Genomic DNA, 24,687 nt, shown 5'->3' with positions numbered 1-24,687 from the left:
AGATTATTTGAAACTGTGGATCATACAAAGCTATTAGTTGAAAATAATAGGTCCCTTCCGAGGATTAAAAGCGGGGCAAAGCCTTCATACGTCCCACTGTGGTCCAAATCCTGATGAAGAATCATTTGCGGTCTGCAGACACATGGTAGAAATGTAAAGACATGAAAATGACGGGAGAACTGCCAGCATCGGCCTCAAAAGCCTTTTATCAATCAAGAATCCCACTTTTAAACTCCTCGCTCTAACCTCCTCTGATTCCGCACTCCTGTCTGTTTCACTTTCGTCATGCCTTCGCCCTACCCTGAACATTTCTTTCTCCTGACACAACTCTTTCCTCCATGACTGCTCTGATCTGTTTGCTGCAAAGTTTGGCATTAACAACAGCTGAGTGCACATCAAATATTCGATGGAAATCCATGAAACGCCTGGAGATCTATCAGTGTCTGTGTCTGGAAAGATAAATCAAAGTAGAATCGAGCACATATGGGCTTCTGGAGGCAGATAACAATAGTTTTATCTCTGCAGTTGAAGCACACAGAAAATACATTGTTAGAGAAGTTTAACCACTTTAATCCATTACCAAAAAACATTTTCCAACAAAAAAGTACAAAACACAGAATTTAAAACTGAAACATGCTCAGAAGTAGAGCACAGAAGATTAACACAATTGTGTCATTTCCAGAAAACTCTTAGTATCATCATAAGAATTGTTTTTATTAACACCATTCAAATGCTAACAACTATGCAGCTATGTGCACTTTTAATTGTAATGCTAAAATCAGAATGCTAACTAGCTTGTAATACGAAAAGCTTCTGATATTCCAGATTCAAACTCATCCATCAGAGGAAATGATGCCATTTTGCGATGTCAATGATATAGCGACGTCTTGTGTTGACATTCTCTGGGTTGTGCAACAACACAAGACCAGAAAGAGAGCAGCGTGTCTGCCTCTGATGACGATTTAGTACTTTAAAAAGCTACTTTGAGGAAGTTCACCAAAGAACAAAACTTCTGTCTTGCAAAATATGCAAAGAAAAGTTTTCCCAGCTCAGCTGACCACTTAAAGCAAAAATATAACTCCATCAACTGCACCCGAGTATAGAAACCAGCTCAACTTTGACAAATCAACCACAAATCTAACCAGCCCTGTCAGCACCATTTAGTGCAACATCCCAGATTTTACTGTATGATGGGAATTTGTGCAGCTCCTGAAGAGTTACAGGGTTAAGTTAAGTTTAATAATAATGATTAAAGTAAGCAGTTAATCTCTACTTCTATTGAAAAGTTCCATGAAAATGCCACCTAGACTACTTTTTTTCCTTGGCTAAATGCAAATTTCTTTAAATGTCATGATGCAATGTTGAGGCTATGCCACTCACCCCAGCAAACAACCCTCCCTGGAGGGCGTAGAAAGAAAGCCAAGCACACATCACGATAACGCAATAAAGTTGAAGGGGGAGATCAAACTTTCACACATTTATTCATTTAAGTCTTGGCAAGAAGGCTACTTAAACATATCAAAATGACAATTTCAAACATGAATACCATCGCAAATATGTTTTCATCTGCATCTAAAGCAGTTCTGCTCAAACCCTCACTCATCCTGCTACGTTGCTCCTAATTCTTCAACCGTGATCTAATTTAAACCCAGAGGCGTTTGTTTGGGAGATTTCTGTAGCTGAAATGGATAGAAAACAGACATTTGCCTAAGAGGTGGAGCTTGTTTTGGTAATATGCAGGAAACCTCACACTGATATGAGACAGACTCACCCACGAGCACACCCAGACAGCGGTGTGTACGTCTGTGTCCTTGAGAAATAACCCTGAAGCAAATCTGTGTGTTTATCAGTTGCTGGCATTGATGTCCTCCTGTTTGGCAGCTCCCTATCCCTCACACTCACTCACACACACACACTAATGAAATGCAGCTTTAGTATGCCATGTCTGCCTCCCGTGGAGTCACACACATGCTATTTCCCCATCTACATCACTCACACATTTCCATTTCAAACCCCGTAACATTGACACGACCTTGAACTCGAGCCATTCACACCACCCTGAATTGCTTCCCTCTGATTATTTTTATGCCAATCAGCTTTCAAATTCAGCTAAATATTGTTGCCGCATTAATGCGAGATTCCAGCTGCTCCACACTTTGGTTTAACAGGAGGAGCAGATGATGGAGGGGAAAGGACCATATGCATCAATATGCTGTTAGAGTAACTTATCACTCAACCCATTTTTTATGCTATATGTCCTCGGATACAAATTCATTTTCTGAATATGTAATGGAGATATTTTTAAGCTAAAACTCGTCGCTTCCCAGGTTCCACCTCCTCTGAAGTCAGTTTGAGAACACGTATCAGGACAGGACAGCTTTTCCTCAGTGTTAGTAATGTAATAGACCAGATCAGCTATAAAATTGCTTGGAAACACCGAGTCCTGGCATTCATGTAGACCTTACTCCACACACTGCCCACTAAACTTGGTAGCAGCACTCCCCAATGGCAGCGGCCTCCCAAGTCGGACCACAAACCTGTCAAACTCTCTCAGCAGCATCTCGAGGAGCAACAGAGAGCTCAAGGTGTTGACCGTGCCTTCAAAACTCCTACTTCTCTCTTCAAACAGCGATTCTCAGGATGGACCCGCTCCAAACATCCTGATGCCAGAAACCACAGGACGCCATTAAGAGGTCCTTTTGTCCTTGAGCCCACAGGTCACAGCTGTTTTGATGGCATGATCTACAAAATTTTAAGCAATTGGTTTTATTGTTGTGGCTAATCAGATCTGCTAAATACAACTATTAGGCAGGCATCGTGTGTGTTTTTAGGGGTGTAACTGTTCTCCAGATGCACAGATTTGATGGTTCTCTTGGCGAAGGGAACGAGTATGTAATCGTCTGTTTGTTAGCAAACAGACGATTACAGTTTTCAAGATGGCACTGTAAAATGTTGTGTGATGGTAGATGTCAATAACAGTTCGAGTGGATTTAATTTTAGTGAAAAATAAAAAAAATCAGTTCAAGGTTGAGGTCACACCAAACATGAAAAATCTGTAAAAACCTTCTAGACAATTCATAAAAAATTTGTAGCTAATAAACAGCAGAATAATAGACTAGGCCTTGGGGGACCTTGACCTTCATAGTTAACACTCAAGGTCACAGTTCACCTTGAAAATAAAAATTTCAAGAAACCACATTGAGTATTATGTCATATGAAAGGGGGTGGAGAGAGCGGTACAACGCGCTTTATTTTTTTCCTGAGGGTGCTTGTTTGGATTTTGTTACCTTTTCCAAACTTTCACACAGAACCAGCAGCTCAGGGTTTGAGCAATTCACAAGAATTGTGAATTGCTCAAACCCTGCTCACTGAAGTATCTTTTTCCACATTTTTAATCAGTCTTCAGAACATCTTCCAGCACAAGACTGCAACATGAAACCAGTGAAAGTCATTTAAGCGTAAGGTTTAACAAGAAACTGAGAAAATTATGATTTCTCGTGGGAGTAACAGTTAAAAAAAACAAACAAACAAAAAAAAAAGCCCCAAAAAAACTGGAGAATGAAAAATGAACAGCCGCAGGGACTCAAGGTGGGATTGGACAATTAATCAAAAGGACTTCAGTTTTGAAAACCAGACATTACAAAATAAATAAATAAAAATAAAATACACTAAGGCATATCAGCTCACACCTCCTTGCGCCAGTACATGCTCGGTGTACTTTTAAGACCACGTCCTTCTTTCTTTGTCATTTTTCCATTTATCGTTTTCTCCATCACCTTTTCGTCATGCTGGCAGGATGAAAGTTCCAGCAGGCCTCAATGTCATTCAGCTGCCTCCCAATGGAGCCTTTTGCAACTTCGCCGTCGTTCAGAACCAGAAACGAGGCCAAATTAGAAACCTTGGCATCAAGAAAACCTCCAAGAAATGCACAAGGCAGGAAGGGCATGACCAGCCGGTTATCAGCAACTGATCTTTCAGAATAAAAGTACGCGATTGCCCAGCAGTTCATCCACGACAGCTGGTGTTTATCTCTCAGATAGATTTAAGAAATAATTATTGAATGTACTCGTGTGGCCATAAAAACTTTGTGTGGGAAATGCTAAATTTCACATCTCATCTCTATTCTGACAGCAAACAACACGCGTGTGTTCAGCTCATAAGCGCCCAGCGGTTTTTCCACAGTAGTTCAGTCGCTCATTTACATCCCACACAGTCTAAAAATATTCATCTTCCTTTCCAGTTCCACTTATGCAGCTAAAATGTTCATTTAAATACAAAAGAGCTGCATACATTGTTCATCATTTATCATATTTACTTGAAGGAAGCGGCTTAGTTTTCATCGTATTGGATGTAATTCTGTTGAGCTTGTCTTGTGTTTTTAAAGAGGCTCTCTAAGCTCTTGTACACTTTGGATTTACATATGTGATTTATGCTAATAAAGAATATTGAGAACATCTGTGAAAAAAACTAAACAAAAACCATTTACCTGCCACCCATGGAGGCAGGTGAAGATTTTTGTTTTAGCTGGTTTACTCTGAGCAGGCTGGGATGGCGCCGGTGTTTTAGTAAGTCTGGCTGTTTCTGCTGTGAATGACCCGTAAACCCGTCATCCAGTGCTGACATGACCGAGACGTCCTCGCATTCCTCCACAATCAGACCTGCAGCCACGAAATGTCAACACTCAGCCGCCCGCTGCCTCTCTCCCTCTGTGTTTATCGCTCTTCCCAACCAAACGCCTCTCTAATTGACACAACATTAGGCTTGCTCAAGAGCAAGATGCATGTAGAATATTTATCAGAGCGGACACAGTCAGCCAACCTGGAACAAAAGTCAACAACCACTCGGATTTTTTTCTGGTAAACTATCACTCAAAATGTCACTCATGGGAGTCTTAATTAAATGCAGTATATATGCTGCCAGATTTTGGGGTTTTGAAATCTTTTGGTGAAATGCTCCTTTCCTTTCTGGTTCTAAGCATGCTTTCTTTATTAGCTGGGTGGAGTAGACCTAGTTCGTCATCCACTATGAAGAGAGGAGGGTGGGCTGCATTAGAGAGGCTGGAGAGATGAGGAAATAGAAGATGACAAGGGGGGGGGGGGGGGGGGGGGGGGAGTGCTGAGGAGAACGGGTGGGAGGTTAAACGAGGAATGAGAAGAATTTAAAGGGATGATGACAGGGAATAAAATGAGAGCAAATGGATGAAATAAAAAGAACGACGGAGAATAAACGCAGAGAAAAGTGAGGAGAAGAACCAAGGTGGGGAGCTGACAGAGGGGCGTTTCTGGCAGTGAGCACTTTCCATTACAGGCAAAATAAAGTGATACCATATGACTAATCACCTCATAACTGGAGCAGGATTTTACTACAGTACACACACACACACACACACACACACACACACACACACACACACACACACACACACACACACACACAGAAACAGAGGGGGGTGAAGTACAAGAGGAGGAGGAGAAAAAGAACAGAAAGTTGAGATGGAGCAAGAGTGAAAGAGGGGAAAGGGTGGAGGAGTGGGCTCATTCGCGGCAGACAAACAGACCTGCAGGAAATACCAACTGATGTGAGGAATCGCAATAACACACAACAGGAAATAACAACCGAAACAGAGCAATAAAAACAGCTTTTCTGGAGACTGCACGGATAACAAACCAGAGGAGCACGCAGAAATCTGTAATTAGCTTTGGCAAAAATATACTCTGTGCTAATTGTGTTTACTACAGCTGTAAAAGGTCAGCACGTGTGTGTGTGCGCACATTTCTGGTTCATCTGCAATCAGCTGAAGACCTGAAACAGTCCACTAATTATAACTAATACGCCAATCAGCAGAGGATTAATCATGAGCTGTTTTCACAACTGAATAATTGAAATAAGGAACTAGTTGCTCCCTCCAGTCCATCACATGTGGTGGAGCCGCTACAAAATTTCTGAACCAAAGCAGCTCTCGAATCAGAAACTGCAAAGTGCCTCAAAGTTATCCAAACCCATCAGCTGGCTGAGAAATCTTTAAAATTATATTGAATTTTAAAAAACAAAAACAAACGAACAAACCAGACAACAAGAGTTTTCTGATACTTAATGGTTATCTATAAGAAAACAAGAGTAATTAAGTGATTTTTCTGTTACCTCAGAGTCCGTGTCAGTAAGAATGTTGATAACTGAATCATTGAGACCTCATACAGGCCTACAGATACAGACGTGTTGAAACCCAACTGGAGACTAATGATCGAAAGGTTATTTAAAAAAATAAAAATAAATAAAAACAACAACAACAACAACAACAACTCTGTGGGTTGTGAGTGGCTGCTACAGGTCAGTGACCCCCCTGTAACACTACTTGTTGAATGCTGTCATTAGCTACAATTGGTTGCGAGGGCATATCGGTGGTGCACTGAAAATCCTCCTCACGATCGCGTCCATCTCCTGCAGACTGCTGCGGACGTCCATGGTTATCATGTATGATCCCAGCTTGTCAGCAAACACTCACCAGCTACTCGCTAAGCCGTTGTGAAACTTGAAAAGGTGCCTTCACAGCACAAGTGGGAGCGTTTGAAGCACTTTTACTTTAAAGGTGAACATTTGTATTACACCTTATCAGGTTTTACTGAACATTCTGGTTATTTTAAGAACCACATTTTATCTCAATGCCACAGTAATGAACGGAGATGCTCTTAGAAAAATGGGAGGGAGCAGAGTAATATCCAGCTATATATGTGGTTGAAGTTTCCCGTCACGTGTTGCCTCAGATCTTTGGATTCCTGCCACTTCCATGTTCCTTGTGTGTTTGTTGGAATTTCAGATACAGATCTGGAGCGGATGTTTGTCCAGGCAGACATGCTCCGTTTCAGATCTTACCCGGTGATACACTACCAAATGAAATGCACGACCAACTATTCAACCCACACATGACATGCGGCTATTTACTGCTTACGACATTCAAATGGAGGTTAATACAAAGGGGCAGCAACACTGTAACAAACAAGAAGCAATTACAGGAAAACAGGCACACAAACGCACACAGAGATGGATGAGAGACAAATGTCCTGACCTTCCCACAACCTTCCTGTCTCCTTCCCCACCAACACTAATTACCACTGAGATGCTAAAATGACCTAATGTCCAAAAACACTCCAAAAAAACAGAAATAAAACAAACTGTCCAACTCAATCTGCAGAGCTCTACACATGAAAGCAGATTTATTGGAGAGCTTCACATGCAGACCGAGCCAGTCGTGTTCAGTGTGGTGCATGTGTTCAGTGAAGTAAAATCTAACATGTGGTTTCATTTAGTCGTAACAATGTGACTGACTGCAAATGGGTAGAGCTCCTTTATTTCCACTGCTGTGTGCGAGACAGAGATGTAAAAGGACAAAAGAGACAAAATGAAAAATGGAGAAACAACAACAAAAAAGACACACACACAACAAATGGGGCTTTGTCCTGAGAGCCAGTTCTATTTTAGTCGCACTTTTCAGCTGCTAAAATACTCGGATTTGACCCGTTCTGCTTCTCCTTATTTCCTCTTGTATTTATTCTGTTACGACAATGTATGCTCATATTAAAAAGCTTTAAATAATGAGCTCAGAGTATATGCAAGTAGTCCCTGTGAGTCAAAAGCTAATCCCCCACATATGAAGATTTCCTCTCTACAGCTTTGATCGTCACCAAATTGCCCAGAGTTTGTTGCACGGAGGACCCCAACTTGTCTGCAAACACTTGCTAAACTTAAAACTCAAAGTCAAACTTAAAAAGTGGGACTTGACAAATCGAAATCAGAGACCGTCTGCCCTCAAAGCAAAGGTTATGCGCCTAACTGCTACAACCCACCAGCTCTTCAAGCTTACAGTTTGTCAGGGCCAACCAATCACAAAAATTCCTCTTACAAGGGAACAAACTAAAAGCTCTTTTTTCACACAACGATGAGGGACTTTAAGTTTCTTGTTAATAGAATAACAAACACCTAAACAACAAATAAATGACCTTTAGTTGTTATTAATCGTGCACAGCTTTAGTTGCTTTGCTGCTCGTAATAAATGACAGTTGACGTGAAGTTAGATAGTAACATCCAAATTCAGCAGGACATCTATCTACGTAACTACAACTACGTACTAACGCCACATATCTACGGTTGGACGTCTGAGTCTCCCCCTGCTGGCCATTAGAAAGAACGCATGCTTCACTTCTTAAGCTACATCCATGTTGTTCACGGTTTAACAAACATATTGACAAATTGAACATATATTTTAGAATTTTGTTTTGCATTTTTTAAGTATTTTAATATACTTATTTCTGACTTAAACACTTTTAAGAGGCTCTTTTTAAAAAAAAAAAAAAAAACAAAACAACCCAAAAACACTTTGTGAGATTTAATGCAAATGTTTCCAGGAAGAAGCAAATAAATCCAAGGAGAGAAGGAAAGGAAAGTAAGACTGATGCCAAGAACCGAAAAGAAAAAGAGCAAGGCACGGAGCCAACTCATGCAGGGTCAAAAGCACAGGAAATGAAACACACACACACACACACACACACACACACACACACACACACACACACACACACACACACTTTATGTGACCCTGATGCCTTCAGCATGACTCAGAAACCGAGAACAAGGTTTCTGCAAGTAATCAGGCTCTGAGCTCACCCCCTCCAGAAGCTTGGAAGAAGCTCCAGAAGAACTTCATAATGAGAGTATTAGATGACAGACAAGCCCACATAACAATGTAGGGAAACAGTTGAAGTTAAAGATGATGCTTTACCTTAACACCGATTCCTAACTGAAAACATATTCACATTTCTCTGATCAGATGAAGGCAAAACACAAATTTGTGTAATAAAGTGGTATTAACAGATCTCCTGGCCAACAGGGGGCAGATGTCAGACATTCACTGTAACTTAGCTCTGCTTTGGTCTTCACTGAAATATTTTTAGGACTCAAAAACATAACAACAGTTTTCTTTTGCCTTTTTCATAGCAATGCAACCTCAAACTCCCCCAGCAGGCACCAACATAACGCAGACTATATATATAAAAGATGGATGTAGCTACAGTGAAGTCACCAAATTGTTTTGTAGCCAGAAGTTACCACATTTGGAAATACAACAGGTCCCATTATCTGTCAGTAACCCCATTAAAATGCTTCAAAAGGCACCAAGAGACAGAGGGCCAAAGCATTTTTATAACAGGCTGTAAACACATTTATCCCACCTGTAGTTAGACTTTTAAACAATGGAGCCTACGGGACTGACTCACTTTTGGAGCCAGCCTGAAGCGGATTCAGGCTGAGTCTTGAAGTGGCTTCATTTCTCGGCCCTGGTGGTCGTCAGAGGATGATGGGGATGAAGGTGAGAGGGTAGTCTTACTAAGCCATGAGTTGTTGTTTTTTATCCAATAATGTTGGAGAGCTGAATGAACCACCAACGAACTACTAATGGAGTTAACTTGGCATCCAGTGATAGGATGTGAGAAAAATATGACATCAAAGGAAATTGTAGGATTACCTAGTTAGCAGTAATTGTGTTTTCATAAGAAAATACAGGAGAAACTGGATAATTCATAATCATCCTGAACTTGATTCATTCTTATAAAAAAAAAAAAAAAAAAAAAAAAAAAAGCCCACATAATGTCACAGAGCTCTGTCCACACTGGGAAGAGCTCTCCTTAAATAACCAACACACACAGGCACCGGGATATTGGAAATGGGAGCCTCGGCAGCAGAGAGCATGTCTTAAAATTATACAGCAGTCCCGGTTTTCAGGCCTTTTGGCCTCCGTTTCGGAAATGAATCCGGTGCCTTTGATCAGAAGCTGGTAGTGGGGAGCATGGCTAATCAGATTTTCAGGTATCCACCACTGCGACAGATGTAAACAGGCTCCTTTCGCTTAAAGCAGAGAGAAGTCTCGCAGCTGCATAATCGTTTTGTATTCACAACACAGGTCATGAACTCGGCAGCAGACTACCTGGCAGAGAAAAGGACAGACAAACAAAATGTGGAAGGTGGGTGTTGGAAGTGTTTGGTCTGAACAAAGTGGGTGATCCACAGTGAAAAGGAGAAAGGTTAAGAAGAGGCCAGAAAGCCAGGAAAACTCAAGAGAGCTGAACAGATGCTCACCCAGCAGGTTAAACGTAGGACCACACAGACACACACAATCACAAAGCCACATCTTACAGCTGCAGCAACTCCGCTAAACTGCGTTAAACCTTTATTCAAGGGTAACGCTGCGTCAGAGCCACTGGAAAGTACTGACAGCCTCTGATTAGTGTGTATGTTTTCTCCCCACTTCCTGCCCTCCTGCAGCTAAATGGGAATCATTCGACAAACATTACTGTAGTCTTCTAGGGGGAAGGAGCTGTTGACCTTTATTTGGCTCAGAAAGTGCCTGTCCTGTTACCCTGTTAACATCGATTTAACCTGGTTAGACTTGAAGAATCAGGCTGTACTTCAGGGCTAGATTTAAAGAAAAAAAAAATCAAGTTATAAAGAAATGCAGGAGAAACGCAGCTCAAGGAAAAAGCAGCCAAAAGCCACGCTAGTGAATCTGCGAATGTCAGTATTGCTATGCTAACATGCCGGTTATAATTCACAATCTTAATACGTTCCCCATGTAACACTTCAGAAAAAGACAGAGGGGGCACCTAAGTCAGCAGGGACTCGTCTTCTGCTAACCATAAATGTTGTGTGCAATGTTGTTTATTTCTGCTGAAAACTAAAGCCCTTTAACATGGGAGTGTATGGGGACTGACTTGCTTTTAGAGTCAGCCTCAAGTGGGCACTAGAGGAACTGCGGTTTTTGGTCACCAATCTTACAGTCAGTTTACTAACTTGGTTTTCACTCCATGTAGTTTATGTGACCCCATGGACCTGAGAAGGATGGAAACACGAGAAAACAACCCACAAGTTAACAGCAATAAAAACAAAAAAGCCTATAATTTTTATTTTCCACACTACCGGGCATAATTTTACCTGACAAAGTCCTAACAAAGTCAAGGAAAGGTCTGCCAAATCCAAAGGACAGAAGAAAAATGAACAGTGAAAGTAAAATGAAAAAAAACCCCCCAAAAAAACCCAACAACAATAAAGAACTTGCTGATTCAATTTAAAATGTGCATGCTTCATCTGTAATCAGCAGTGTGTGTGTTCATCATGATTACCATCACTGCATGAACAGTGGCATGGTGATTGCATGATAAGGACAACAAATAGTGCTTCCACTTACTAAGCAGGAGACTCGCAGCTTTTCATACTAATTCATGCAAAAAACACACACAGAAGGCTGGAAGCTAAACACGAAGATAAGATTTACACAGAGAAATGAAGTCAAAGCAAAGCAATCCAGGCATGTGGGACAGTGCTGGAGTTAGACACTCAGATGTTGAAAAAGACAAAATAGTGGAGGAAAGGACAGCGGTTTGAGGTTTCCTTTGGTGGAGACTAGAGGTCAAACTGCAGCCATGAGAACACACATCCACACATCCTTCAGCTCCAGCCACACTGCATTCAGGAGACAACTGTGTGTGCAACCTCCACCACCTGCCTTTTCACATGTGTTAGAAGAGGTGAAAAAACATAACACTTCAGACCGCATGAGAGCGGGCCGCCTCCCACCTAACCCACAGTCTCATGGCACCATGCAGGCCTGAAGCAGGAGTAAGTGCTTGTGTCTTTCACACCGTGTTTTATGTCTGATTGTCACACACACGCACACACACACCTCAGCTAACAGCCAGCAGTATCAATGAGATGCCAAAGGAGCCTGCAGACAGGGGGTTTGGGGTGCGATCGCACTGATAGATCAACATGGACGCTGCCACACATTCAGCTGAAAATGCAGCTCCGTCCTCACTTTGACTGTTTCCAAGAGTTTGTGGAATAAAAGCTACAATTGTTAAGTTGTTAATACAACTTATTAGTCTACTCTTCGTGTGCAGCCATTATTACACATAATAAAGTGCTAACAAACTATGAGGACGTTGTGAAGGCGATTAAAGACAGCTGACATCTGTCCATCTATGGGCACTAGGTAAAGGTAAAGTGAGGGTGAATCATTCATCCACACAGGAGATAACAGAGCTGACTACATGCAGTAATAGTACATAAATGCAAATTGAGGTCTGTAGAAGAGCGCCAAGTAGTAAGTAGAATACAGTTTAGGGAAATGTGTCCACTGTGTTTAGCAAAATAGGCAAATGTCCATTATTTTGTAAACAGTAAACGCTCCGTCTTTTATACAACCCCTTTTCTGCTCTTATCGACCACTTGGAGCGCTTTTCTCCAACCACAATCCCACAGCACTTTATTCTACAGTGACTTAAAGTGGATCCATTTGACTTGATTTCAGAGTGTAACAGTGCAGTTAGTTTCCCCACTTTGAAATAATCCTTTTTTATCTCTCACCGGGAATTTTTGCAGCTTCTCACTTCACACTGTGTGAAACACTGTTTTGGCTCCTCGACCCATCCCCTTCAAGCCGGTGGTTGTCAGACTTTCCCTGCCACACGACAGTCATTACCAACAAAAAAACATTCAAAACCAGTTTGCAGTATTTGCATAGACTTGTCTCCATGCAAACTACAGCCGAATGCAGGAATCTGCCGGAGCAACCGGCAATCACAGGGACGTTTTTAGTGCAGCACGTTCTTTGTGTGACCTAACAGCCAACAACCTCCAGCAAACCCCTCACCAACCAATGAGGTACGGCTGGGTATCAATTTTGGGATTTTTAGAGTACCAACCAAACTACATCTGCACTTAAAAGCAGCGATTCACACTAAAATCAGTCAGCGCCACATTTCAGTATCTGAGCTTTGCCAGTGTTGCTCTTGCTAACAGCTGCAGGCACATACTGACCATTCAAGCTAAACACACTGAAAACTTCAGACTAGGTAGAGCTCTTTTACACTTTGGTATGAAAGTTAATGTAACTCATCCTCAAAGATACCTTTAGGTAACGTCAACTTATCAAATTTTACAACCGCTTACCTATCACACGCACACACTCACTCACTTACTTTCAGGGCCATCTTCCATACTGCTTGACACTCAACTCGACACTCCCTGTGTGGGAGCAACTTTCAGAAGAGGACGCGTGGTTTTAATTACAGCCCACACAGGAAGACCCTCTCACCTCTAAAATACTCAGAGCACCAGAAGTCTGTTGACCTGAATTGCTTCACTTGCATTTAAAAGAACAGTTCTCAGACATGTTTGCACATTTGACACAAAATAGGACTGCGCTGTATTCTCAGGCATCAGGTGTTTGTGGGTTTCTCGTTATGAGTCACAGATTTAAACACCGATACAAGGTTTCAGTTAGATAGTGAGATAGACTAAAGTAAAACATGGTAAAGTCCCACAGCCAGAGAGCACATATCTTACACCATCACCCTCAACTAAAAAACAAATCCCCCGTGGAGTGATGAAAACTAAAAGTGCAACATATACCAACAGGATTAGTGATTAAAACACATCTTATGAGGAAAAGCTCCTATAAAGAGCTTTATTCATCAACCATTTTTAACTGATTTTATTCTTTTTCGTGGATGAATTTGTTGTTTGGATTATGAAATGGTCCCAGCGCAGCATCTTCAGTTTCACAGCAGATGAAGAAAAATACAAAAGCTTCACCTTTGAGAGTATTTGTTTAAATACCTGCCTATACACACGTTTCTGTGCACAGACAGAACAAAGCCACACAGAGAGGCAGTCTTGACCGATTTATGCAAACTCTATTTACTTGGGATTTTGATAAATGGCAATTGCTTTTAACAACTCAGTTGAATAGATTAATCCCTTTTATGCATATAAGGAGGATTTTTTTTTTTACTTTCTACAAGATGTAGGTTGAATCGCTGGCATCATTTGTCCTTTGGTCCAAAAAAAAAAAAAAAAAAAAAAAGTACCTAGGCATTTTTATTAAGCTTGGTGGAGAGGTGGCGTGTGAGTAATGGAAGAAGAATCTTGAGGTCAGTTTATGCTTTACTCCATATCATCTTGCATTTGGTCTAGCCCATTTGAATTCCACCCTTAAACGTCCTTCTGATTGGCTGACATAAGCATAAAACATGCTGACTGCATTTAAGGACATCCGCGCTCAGTGACATCATACAGAGACCAGAGTTCAGAGTGTTGAGACAAGAAAAGGAATTTAAACATTTTGTTTTGCATCACAGAAAATGTTTAAAAGTAGTAACTTATTCTATCAGCAAGCAAAAATCAAAATTTAAAAAATCCTCATAGAAAAGAAACTTCATGTATAGATAAATTACAGCATTTTTACTTTTAGAGAACTCACAAAAACATCAGTGGCGTGGACTGAACTAAAAAACTGGATCCTACATTTTCCAGAGTGCAATGCAACAGCCACGTAATGCTCACTTTATGGTAACCTCATACATCTAGTTTGTACTGCAGGAGTACAGTTACAGCCAGAGACACAGCTTCTCTGAAACAAGTTGAGGGATGCCCACATAAACCGCTGGTAAAGAATAACTCAGACCTAACTTGGTAATAACTCAGCGTACCTGTAACGAACCTGATGTAAACCGGTATAAAGAGAGAGTAAAGAGGACTGTAAAAAGTTTCACAGCTCTGCTTTTATCATCTTAACCCATCTGAACAAACAGAAAGCAGTCAAGGACAACACACACATACCTGCTACTCTTTGTACAACAAACACAACCTTCAGCCTTCAAGCTTCAACCTGGAAGCATGTTACACAAAGGCACTAAAACCCAAAGGCAACACAAATACACGCGCACGTAATCAGCCTCTAAATGCTGTCCCATGTGACCTGACCTGACAGCAGTAACAACCATAAACTACTGACATAAACTACTGCCAGACATTCTTGCAACTAACTCTCATTTATTATTTTTCTAAAAAATAAAAGAAAATATTTAAACATCTTCATTATTTTTCATCTAAATCTAAAATCTAGAAAATGGGGCTTTGGCTCACAGACATTATTCTTACTTTGCTGTTTGGAACATTGGTCAACTTTAATGTCTTTTTTCTTCTGCTGCTCCTTCAGGGGTCGGCACAGCGGATCATCTGCCTTCATCTCACCCTCCCCTGGCGTCCTCCTCTGTCACACCAACCCTCGCTTCATCTCTCGTACACGGTCCGTTGCTTTGGATGTTGGTCAAGTTTAATTTAAGTGCCCATTATTATAACAACATATGACAGAAAATAAGAAAAAGCAGAGCAGAATCCAATTAATTCATCAAAGACTTGTTTTGGCACCAAATTATCTTTGCTTACCATTTCATCAGGTTCTGGTTATCTGAATCTCAACTGAGGACGAACATGTGGCTCAGTCATCGATAAATTAACTCCTATCATATTTCCTGTATGCCGGATGCTCCTTTTATCTACATTTCTTTTGGAGACAAAACAAAGCAGACGCACTGCAGTGATGCAACATCAACGTAAGCAGCGGTAATTCCCAGCTCATAATGATTTTATACAAAGTATTCCCGTCCTCTGGCTGATGCCCGCGGCATGTAGGTTTTTGTTAAATTTGGTAGCTGATTGCATTAGATGCAGGGACTTTGCTGTGGCTTAGAGATCTGATTCTCTTTTAAATGGGAAGCATGGTCTAAAGATTTTTTCTAAATAGACACCGGTCTTGTTTTGATACGGATAACCTTGGAGATTAGTTTTTAGCACGTTTCAGGCCTTATAAGACCTTCTCAGTGGATTTGTACAATAAACCCAGTAACTCCACGTAGTTCAGACATCAATACGCTATCAAAATCAGTTGCTCAACATGGGTGCTGCATTAAAACGGAACATGCCCATGCTGGTTTCCATTAAAGCGCCTTAATTTGAGTTTTAATGGTGTTAATGTCTCCAAATGATTTGTGAATGAGGAGGAAATGGGGCAGAGGTGAGCAGCGAGTGAGAGACAAGGAAAGGGCAAGAAGAGGAGGAGACAGCGCTGCTGCTTCATAATCGGATCAAGCAGAGGCCGTGAATGGAAACAGCGTTGGATGACCGTCACAGTCTCAATGCAGAAGCAAAAGCAGGAGCAACACACCAGCAACATTACGGCTCCGTCGGTGTTTACACAGGATGCGTTCAGCCTGGTGCTGAGCTGCGAGGAGGCGGCGCTCACAGAGGAGAAACAGGATGAAGCGACAACTTTTTAGCCTACTGTAAAGAAGACCTTCTCAATAGGTGTAAATAAAGTGGTCGGCGATCATCACAACATCTGAAGGCAGCAAAGGCAGTCTTGGCAGCAGCTGAACCTCCTCCAGGCGATTCATAATGTCAGGTAAAGGCCCAGAAACCCAATATAAACTAAATGACAAAGCAACCCTATAGGAACAGACTAAACTGAATAATAGTTATAGATTTATAACAGATGTGTAAATGCAGACACACAACGGTCAGAAGGAAGCTTTTAGCTCCATGGAGGAAAAATTCAAGAACTACAGCAAATGAAGCAATCGGACGTCAGATGCTGTGCAAGCTCTAAAGATTTACTGGTACATTTGACTCCAAAGTCCAGTTTGCCTAATCTAAGTGATCACTGTGCAGCGTGCACAGTTCAACAGCTGTCTCTCTGTAAGTCACTATGCAAAGCCAAAAAAAAAAAAAAACCCAGAAAAGGAAAAAAGTCACCATTTTCAGTATCACCCAAGTACCTTACAGGCTGCCTGGCAATCAGGGCCCAGCCAACTACTGGATGACCCCGTCTCCCTCCAAAATAATAAAAATAATTGTGTTAAATAAACAAGATTCAAATTTTTTACCAAGACCAAAATAAATGTGATTTCTGCCTCAGTCAAGCGGCCCAAGAATAAGCTTTATGAAAGCAGATTTTATGGTGGAGCTGCTGTAATGGACTGCATTAGACTGCGCAGGTGCTCCCAATAAAGTGGTTGCCGAGCACATGTGTCCTCCATGAATATTAGCCTGAGGATAGAGGCTTGTTTTACAAGCAAAACTATAATTACTAAGAGTTACAAACACAGGTGTGTTTTGGTGGGTTAAGAACTGAATTTTAATGTTCCACTGTTTAAAAATTTAAACCTTTTGCCAAACAGAAGAGCCACAAGACTGCCACAAGACACAAGACTGAACGCAGAAGATCAAAAATCTCGCTCAACTTCTCATGAAAGAAGGAAAAAAAGCAAAACTACTCAACACCAAAAAGAAAGATTTAGAAGTGCATCAATCTTTCTAGTATAATGAACCTCCTGCTCCTCCTGTAATAGGCCCGTACAATAGACGTTAGCAACTAGAATAGCAAGTAATTAAAGGCATTGTATGAAATTAAATGGAGATAAAGAAATGCTGGCTGGAATCATTAGACTGAGGGGCATTGTAGCTCTCCTCCCTCAGTCCTTTTTTTTGTCTTTTCATGTTTTCTATTCTTTACCAAGCAGGCAGCAACCCTTTATTCATTTAATCATTACTCTGCTCTGAGTGTGACGCCTCACATCTCCGAGCACGCTGACTGACGTGACCCTGAATTAACAGAGAGAGACATAGACAGCCGGCAATACCCAGGTCGTTAAATGGCCCTCTACGCTTCCCACTCTTCATTCCGCAGGCAAATATCTATCATCATAAACTGCCGTGTGTGAGACAGAGATACAGAGTATGTGTGTACGTGTAAGCAGTCATGATGATGAAGTTAAAGGGCAGCTGGGGTGAAATAAATGGCGCCCGATGGTGCAGCGGCCTTCGTGCACGGCACTCCTGGGAGTTCTGCAAAAGCGTGATGCTGACAAAACAGACTTACAAATTGTTCAATCAACGAGACAATGCGATCTGACTTGATGGGATCCATTTTCCCCCTCCATCTCCCTCCCTCGCTCTCTCTCTCGGGGCTCCCCCTTCCTGGGTTTTTGTGATGTGGAGGACAGAATGGAGAAACAACGGGAACAATTTGCCAAATGTGTGTGTCGCACACAAAGCTCCCCTTGTGCCATTTGGGTTTCTTCTCCACGAGAAATTGCCTGGAATGTGTACGTGCTTTGCAGTATTGAAATTTCCTTGAGAAACACTCAGACAAATTAAGTCTCATCATCACTAAGTGTCCACAAACACAGACTTTTGAAATACTTTTACCGGCAACTGTCAGTCCAACTAAAGCATAGCTATAGAGCAGTAACATGGTCAGACAGTGGATAGTTCAGATAACACTGGGCAAAAGAAAGCTTTGATAAGACTTCCTGTGAATAGGTGAGCAGAAACTCAGCTAATAAAAGCAATCGATAATCTTTCGGCTTCTAAGTGAACAAAACGAGGAGAATGTATGCTATCATAACCAGAACATAGAAATAAAACACACGTTTCTAGCTTTCTACAAAGATATACTCACTACTCATAAGAGTTCCTTCATTATTATAAGGTCACCCTCTCTACTTTTAAGTTTAGACTTAAAACTTTACTTTTTCATAAAGCCTTTAGTTATGGCTGGATCAGGTGACGCTGAATCCTCCTTCGGTTACACAGCAATACGTCTAGGCTGCTGGGGCATTCCCTTGGTGCACTGAGTGTTTCTTCTACCCTGTGTTTGTACACCACTCTGCATCTAATCATAAATTATTATTATTATTATTATTATTATTATTCTTTGCCTGTCTTCCACAATGTGTCTTTGTCCCGTCTTCCTTCCCTCACCTCCCTTTCTTCCTGTTAAAAGGGAGTTTTTCTGTCTCGCCGTTGCCAAGTGCTTATTCACAGGGGATCAACAAATTGTTGGAGTTTGTCTCTGTTATTGTAGGATCTCTTTTTTACTTTATAAAACACCTTGAAGCGACTGTTGTTGGGATTTGGTGCTCAAGTCAACTCAATGCAACAGAGACTGTCATTGTTTCTGTATACAGCTCTTCACCCACTCAACACAGATTATTACAGGGCCATTTGTAGAGTTCAAATTTTAATGACCATAAAATTGTCAGACATCTAAACCAGCAAAAACAAAAAGATAAAGATGACTCCAAACCTCATATGCAACACTAATTTAAACTTGTCAAGCCAAGCATCAATAAAATCTATTTTCCTCACCTGGCAGGACGAGCATAGAAACAGACTTTTGTCTTCCGCTGAGGATCAACAATGCTTCAGATGAAACTTAGTTTGACACGTTTCCTCTTGAGCTCACAAATGAATTTATCACTGGAGGAACTGTCAAAATGATTGAGCGACACAGTAATTGTTTGCTGCAGTTCCACTTTGCAGTTCACACCCGTTCGTAGCACGAGCTGGCACGGGGGGGCAGCAAGGGTTCATGTACAGTTCAAGACATTCAATTAACACACGCTCAGTTCTCTTGTATTCTTTTGAGAGGCTGTCATGTTTCGCTTCTAAAAGGCAGACGCCATTCAATGTGAACTGAACCTTGAGAAACTCGATGTCAGCACTTACTGTGGTTCTGAAGTCAGCACCCGCTAACCCATTAGTACCAGCACAATATGATAGTGTACATAAGATAGTTAATGCAAATGACCTAAAGGCAATCATACCCGTTGAGTCTGATTAGCTGCAGAAATGTAGACCAGTATTATTTTTTGACGCCAAAGACGTGGAAGAATAATTTCAAATCAAACAGCTGACCAGCTCATCAGTGGTCTCCAGCTTCTAACCCATAATGCCATCAATAAAATGTTGAATTTTCAACGATGGAAAACCAAAACTTTAAAAGAAGATATGGAAGAGCAAGTTAAGGAAAACCAAATGCCAATAAGCAAACTGGCTCGCAAAAAGCATCAAGATTAAGCAGGTTAAATACTAGTGCTGTGCAATACTGCGATCGATCCAGTACAAAGTAAATACAGGGACAGTACTGCAGATACTAATACTGATCGTTTTGACAGTGCATGTTTGAGCACAGTTCAGCGAGCTGCAAACTGAACTCAGACTGCACTAGCATCGAACCAATAACAATGACCCTTGCTGAACAGCCATTGCACGCACTGGAATCAAAGGACGGCAGCTAGTGGCGGTTATCGCTGCTTTATTTATTTGAGTCTTATACTGATAATGGCTTTAAACTGCAGCACAAGCTGACCTGTACAAGTCGTGCACGTGTAAACGCTTTAAACATTTACACATGCACGGCCACAGAGAACAAGAGGACTAGAGCACAGGTCGGTAATCAGTCAGGCTGGCTTCTTAAATCACCGCTCTCCACTCGGAGGCTCCCTGACAACAGCAGCATAATGAGAACGGCACATTAACAGCTGGACAAACAAAACACAGAAAAGCTCGTCCGCGTACACGCCAGCCTCAATCAGTGGCTCCAGACACACAATCCAAGAGGCAGGCTTGTTTTAGCCTCCATGAGAGAATTTCAGGGCTTAAAATGCACTCAGAACAACCGCTCCGCAGTTAGAAAGTTGATCATTTAGCATCGTTTTCTGCGACCGAATCAATTTAGGCCTGCTTTCCCCCACACCTGCCTGGTAGAGGCGTTTACAGAAATCAAAAATGATTCTGCTTAAAAGTGCTTCTAAAACCATAAGAGGACATGAAAGGAACTGAAGACCGGGAAGTTATCATTTATGGACTCATTATTTTATCAGGGATGCACATGCTCCAAGCACAGTATAAATTCACATTCACATAAATAAATAAAATAAATGTCTGTTTCACAACTGCTGAATTATGATGAGAGGCTCTACCTTTTTTCTATTGTGAACACCTAGCGACAGACGGCTGAATCCCTCATAGAAAACCCTCCTCAGAGCAAAAAAAAAAAAGTCAACTTTTTGATGTTTCTGGAAGCAGGATTTCTTAAATACACTGACAAGACTAAAAAATATTCAGAGATGAAAAGAGGGAAAGACGAACAGAGAGCACGCAGCTCTTTATCTTTAAGCCTGCTACAGTTTGCTGTTGTTTATTACCAACAGGCTGCATGACTGAGCGCGCTCATTATAATGTAAAGGAAGTGTGAGACAAACGGAGCAGCAATGAGCATATATCAAAGGTGTCGGCATAGTGCTGGTGGTGCGGGTGGTGCAGGCGGTTGGAAATAAGATGAGGAATCTCATGGATGATCGCTTTAAGAGGCTCCACATGAAAACAGCTATACGTTATAAATAAAGTGTAGTCTCTGAGTGGAGGCTCAGAAACACGGGAAAAACTGAGTCTAGACAGACTTTACACCAGTAAGCACAGACTGAAAACAAAAGATGGTCACTGTGACATCACCCGCCAGTTTGAGACCTCCTGTTCCCAAGCGTCAAATTTAGCAACATGAACATCATTATCTTGGTTTTGTGCAAACAGGCCATATTTGGATGGAGTTCTATTCATCAGCTGACACAAGCAAGCCTCATTAACAAGATGCATTTATCTGATACGCCGCATGTATCAAAAATGCTTCAAAAGGCACCGAACCCCACAAACACAGGACAGGCCCAGCTCAACTCCCAGCATACAGGCAATAATGTATAGTCAACATTCACAACTCCAAACGTTAGAGTTTAAATGTGTGAGCTGTAAAAGATTTATTGCCTGTGCATCTCTCGCTCACTTCTTAAATTAGCTAAAGAGATTGAAACTTTTTTGTAGCAGGTTGCAAACGTGTTTATTTCTGCTGGACATTTAAAGATGGCAGGCTATGGGGACAGACTCACTTTTGGAGCCCACCCCAAGTAGCCATTAGAGGCAATACAATGTGTGGCATTTGGCTCATTGATTATCTAATCATTTGATTCATAATAACTATTAAATGACAGAAGAAATACATGGAGAAAAAAAAAGCATTTTCCAGAAGACAAAGTGACTAACTGAATATTATTAGTATATTTTTATGCCTACTGAAAATTATTCAGCTCAAGGAAATTAATTCCACCTTTTTCCAAGTCTAAACCCTTTGTCATGTTAATATTATTGGAATAAACATCCTTGCTAGAACTGCAACTAATTAAACGCTGAGCAACCCACTGGCTGACGGCCTGGACCCTCATTCCTCCTCCTTTTTTTATGTTATTATTTTTAAATCCCTAACACTTCCTGTTCATCTCTGCTCTAATAAAGCATGCGGTTTGAATGCATTACCTTCCACTGTCTGAAACCTCACAAGCATTTCTAAGTGTTTAGTAACATTGCAGAAACCTTGGAGACATAAGGCTACATTACTGCACAGAAACAGGACTGGTTACAGATCTGCAGCTACATTTCATTTCACTGTTTTAAAATAAGGAACTTTTTAAAATATTTCATGGAATGGCAAGAGTCAAGTTCAACCCATGACATACCAGGAAGGACGATGTTGTGAGGTGATCAAAGGCCAAAAGCAACTAGACAAGTGAACAAAGAAAAGTCTAGCTGAAACTATTACCTATTACCGTGAGTCATCCAACAGGTTTACTTCCTGTGAAGTTATGCACACACACATACACTTGCTTAGCCTCGACTAGCCAATCAGAGGAGGGCTGCATGTCAACTTGACCTGCTGTTAGCGCAAGTGGGAGGGGGAGGTGTGTTAGTTTGTCCATGTTTTGGGTTATATTTTTTATCAGATTTTTCATCTTTTTTGTCTTTATTCCCATTTGTAATGCTGTTATTGTAAAACCTTTACATTCCCCACAAATCTTTATGGCAAATATTCAAACTCAGCAACAATCTGCTAGGCTCTGGGGCACATGAGCACCTGGGTTGGCTACAAATTTGACCTTGACCTCCATTGTTAGCACCCAAGGTCAAAGTTAAAAAAGGTTAAAAATGATTTTTTAAAGAAACGATATCAAGTAACATATCATGCGAAAGGGCGTGAGGAGAGCTTTGCAAAAAAACATTTATTGTTGTAATATGACACCCTATGACATCACAATGACATCGTAACAGGCAGATGTCAACATGATGGAATAAAAACAGCGTGAAATATTGGTACAGCCTTTGCGCCCATACTGCCCTGTCTTATTTCTCCAAATATATTTTGAAAGCATCTCCGTGCCCAGCACTCATCTCGCCGTCTGAAAGCGGTTATATAAACTATGTTTCTTTATCTAGGAGCCATTAACTGCTAAACAACAACAACTGATCAAGAAGTGCAAAACAATATCTTCTGCCAAGGGTTTACACACACACACACACACACACACACACACACACACACACACACACACACACACAAACACCTAAAAAGTTGCTGTCTGACCTCTGACCTTTGCCACTCTCTCCCTGTGATAAATGACTGCAGCACAGAGAAAGTATGTCTCAGTCTTCCGTTGCTCTCTCTGCCAAGTTGTGAAACATAATTTTGGTCCATGCTTCGAATTTAAGAGAGCGGAGACATTTTTTTGCGTTTCAACAGCAGCTACTGCTGCTCAGCACTGAAAACCACGGACAGGCTGACAGGCTAGAAAATGCATTAAAAAATAAAAAAATAAATAAAAATGAAGATGAAGATGTCTAGAAAGCTTTCAGAAGGTTTTACGCAAATATGAAAAAGATGTTGAAAAAGAAGCCAACAAATACTACAAGGAGCTCTCCTATGAAGCTGCTCAGATTTTTAAAAAAAGTGAAGTTTCTAGTTGCAGAATCACTCAACACATGCTGCAGAATGTCTGCGCAGCACCCAGCAGACAATCAGCACAGGAAGCATTGCATCCATCTGTTAGAGACAGTTTGATCTCCAACATTTTGTTCAATTTCACAGCTTATAAATACAGATTAAAACCAGCCTCTGCCATTTTCTGCAACTACAGAAACAGTCTGTTCCACATACGGCTGTAAGAACCCAAAGCAAACCTGAAACAGGATGTTCGCCTGAATTTAAAAAGTAATTTCAACCAACAGTCGCTCTTTGCAAAGCTAAAATTTAACATACTTAAACACCAAAAACAGAGAGTGAAACTTTTCACTGCATATTAGTTACATTTAAATTATCACATCAGCATGTACTTGGACATGCTAATCAGGAGATTTATTGATTCATTTATTAATAAATAAATAAAAATCTATACAAACATCCCGGGTTCAATATAAGGATTGATTAACCAGCTTGTCTCCATCAATCAATTCAGCTCTGAAGCAAACTGTGTGAAATTATTAATTAGTCATTGTTTCTTCAGTCAGTGTTTTCACAATAAAATACCAATAAATCACCTTTTTTGAAGATTTAAAAAAATGAAAAAAACTTTCTTTTAAGCTGCTGCATCCACCAACCTCATTAAGAAGAATGAAAGCTGCTTGCATGCAGATTAAACTGCTGGTTGTTCACATTTGGCAGATTTCTTGTAAACCTTGCTGCAGGCCCACAACAACCTCTCTCTTTCAAGCAGTGATACCTGCAGTGGTGAGTCTACAGAGGTGCACAGGATTTACTATTAATTTTAAAGCTTTACTTACCAATTATCTTTTCTGATACATATTTACAACAAGAATATGTTCTTGAAGATTAATTACATCATGCTAGCTTAAATTGACCTTTCTGGTGGCCACTAAAAGTAGACAAGAGGCCAAGCTACACACTGTTGAACACTAATGGGTGATACATAAATCAATGCACAGTTTCAATAATTACTTAGAATTGCTCATATACAGTACTTGCGTTCAATTTGGAGGCATTTCATAGAGCTTAATTAACAAACTGGCAGACCAATATTCATCACAAACAATGATTATTCCCTATACTCCCAGGACTGTGTGCAGCACATGCAGCAGAGTAGCATCACAGCTTAGCAGACAGTGGCACGGTCACAGCCT

At 41.0% G+C, this 24,687-nt stretch overlaps 1 protein-coding gene across 3 annotated transcripts in view; it reads right to left on the bottom strand.

The window, feature by feature from the left end:
- The window catches only part of plxnb2a.1 (plexin b2a, tandem duplicate 1), a 234,582-nt gene that overhangs the window by 204,144 nt on the left and 5,751 nt on the right, over window positions 1-24,687 (bottom strand). The window contains exon 1 of one of the 3 annotated variants that reach the window (XM_076875810.1): window positions 2,538-2,646. The exons of the other annotated variants lie outside the window; for them this stretch is intronic. The gene's annotated coding sequence lies outside the window, so the exon portion shown is untranslated. Of the gene's footprint in view, window positions 1-2,537; window positions 2,647-24,687 lie in introns of those variants that run through there. 3 annotated transcript variants of the gene reach the window in all.

This window comes from Maylandia zebra, linkage group LG17, assembly GCF_041146795.1.
Source record: "Maylandia zebra isolate NMK-2024a linkage group LG17, Mzebra_GT3a, whole genome shotgun sequence".
In the NCBI taxonomy this organism is placed as follows: domain Eukaryota; kingdom Metazoa; phylum Chordata; class Actinopteri; order Cichliformes; family Cichlidae; genus Maylandia; species Maylandia zebra.
Note: the sequence above shows the minus strand (reverse complement) of the source record. Positions and strands in the feature narration are given on the sequence as shown.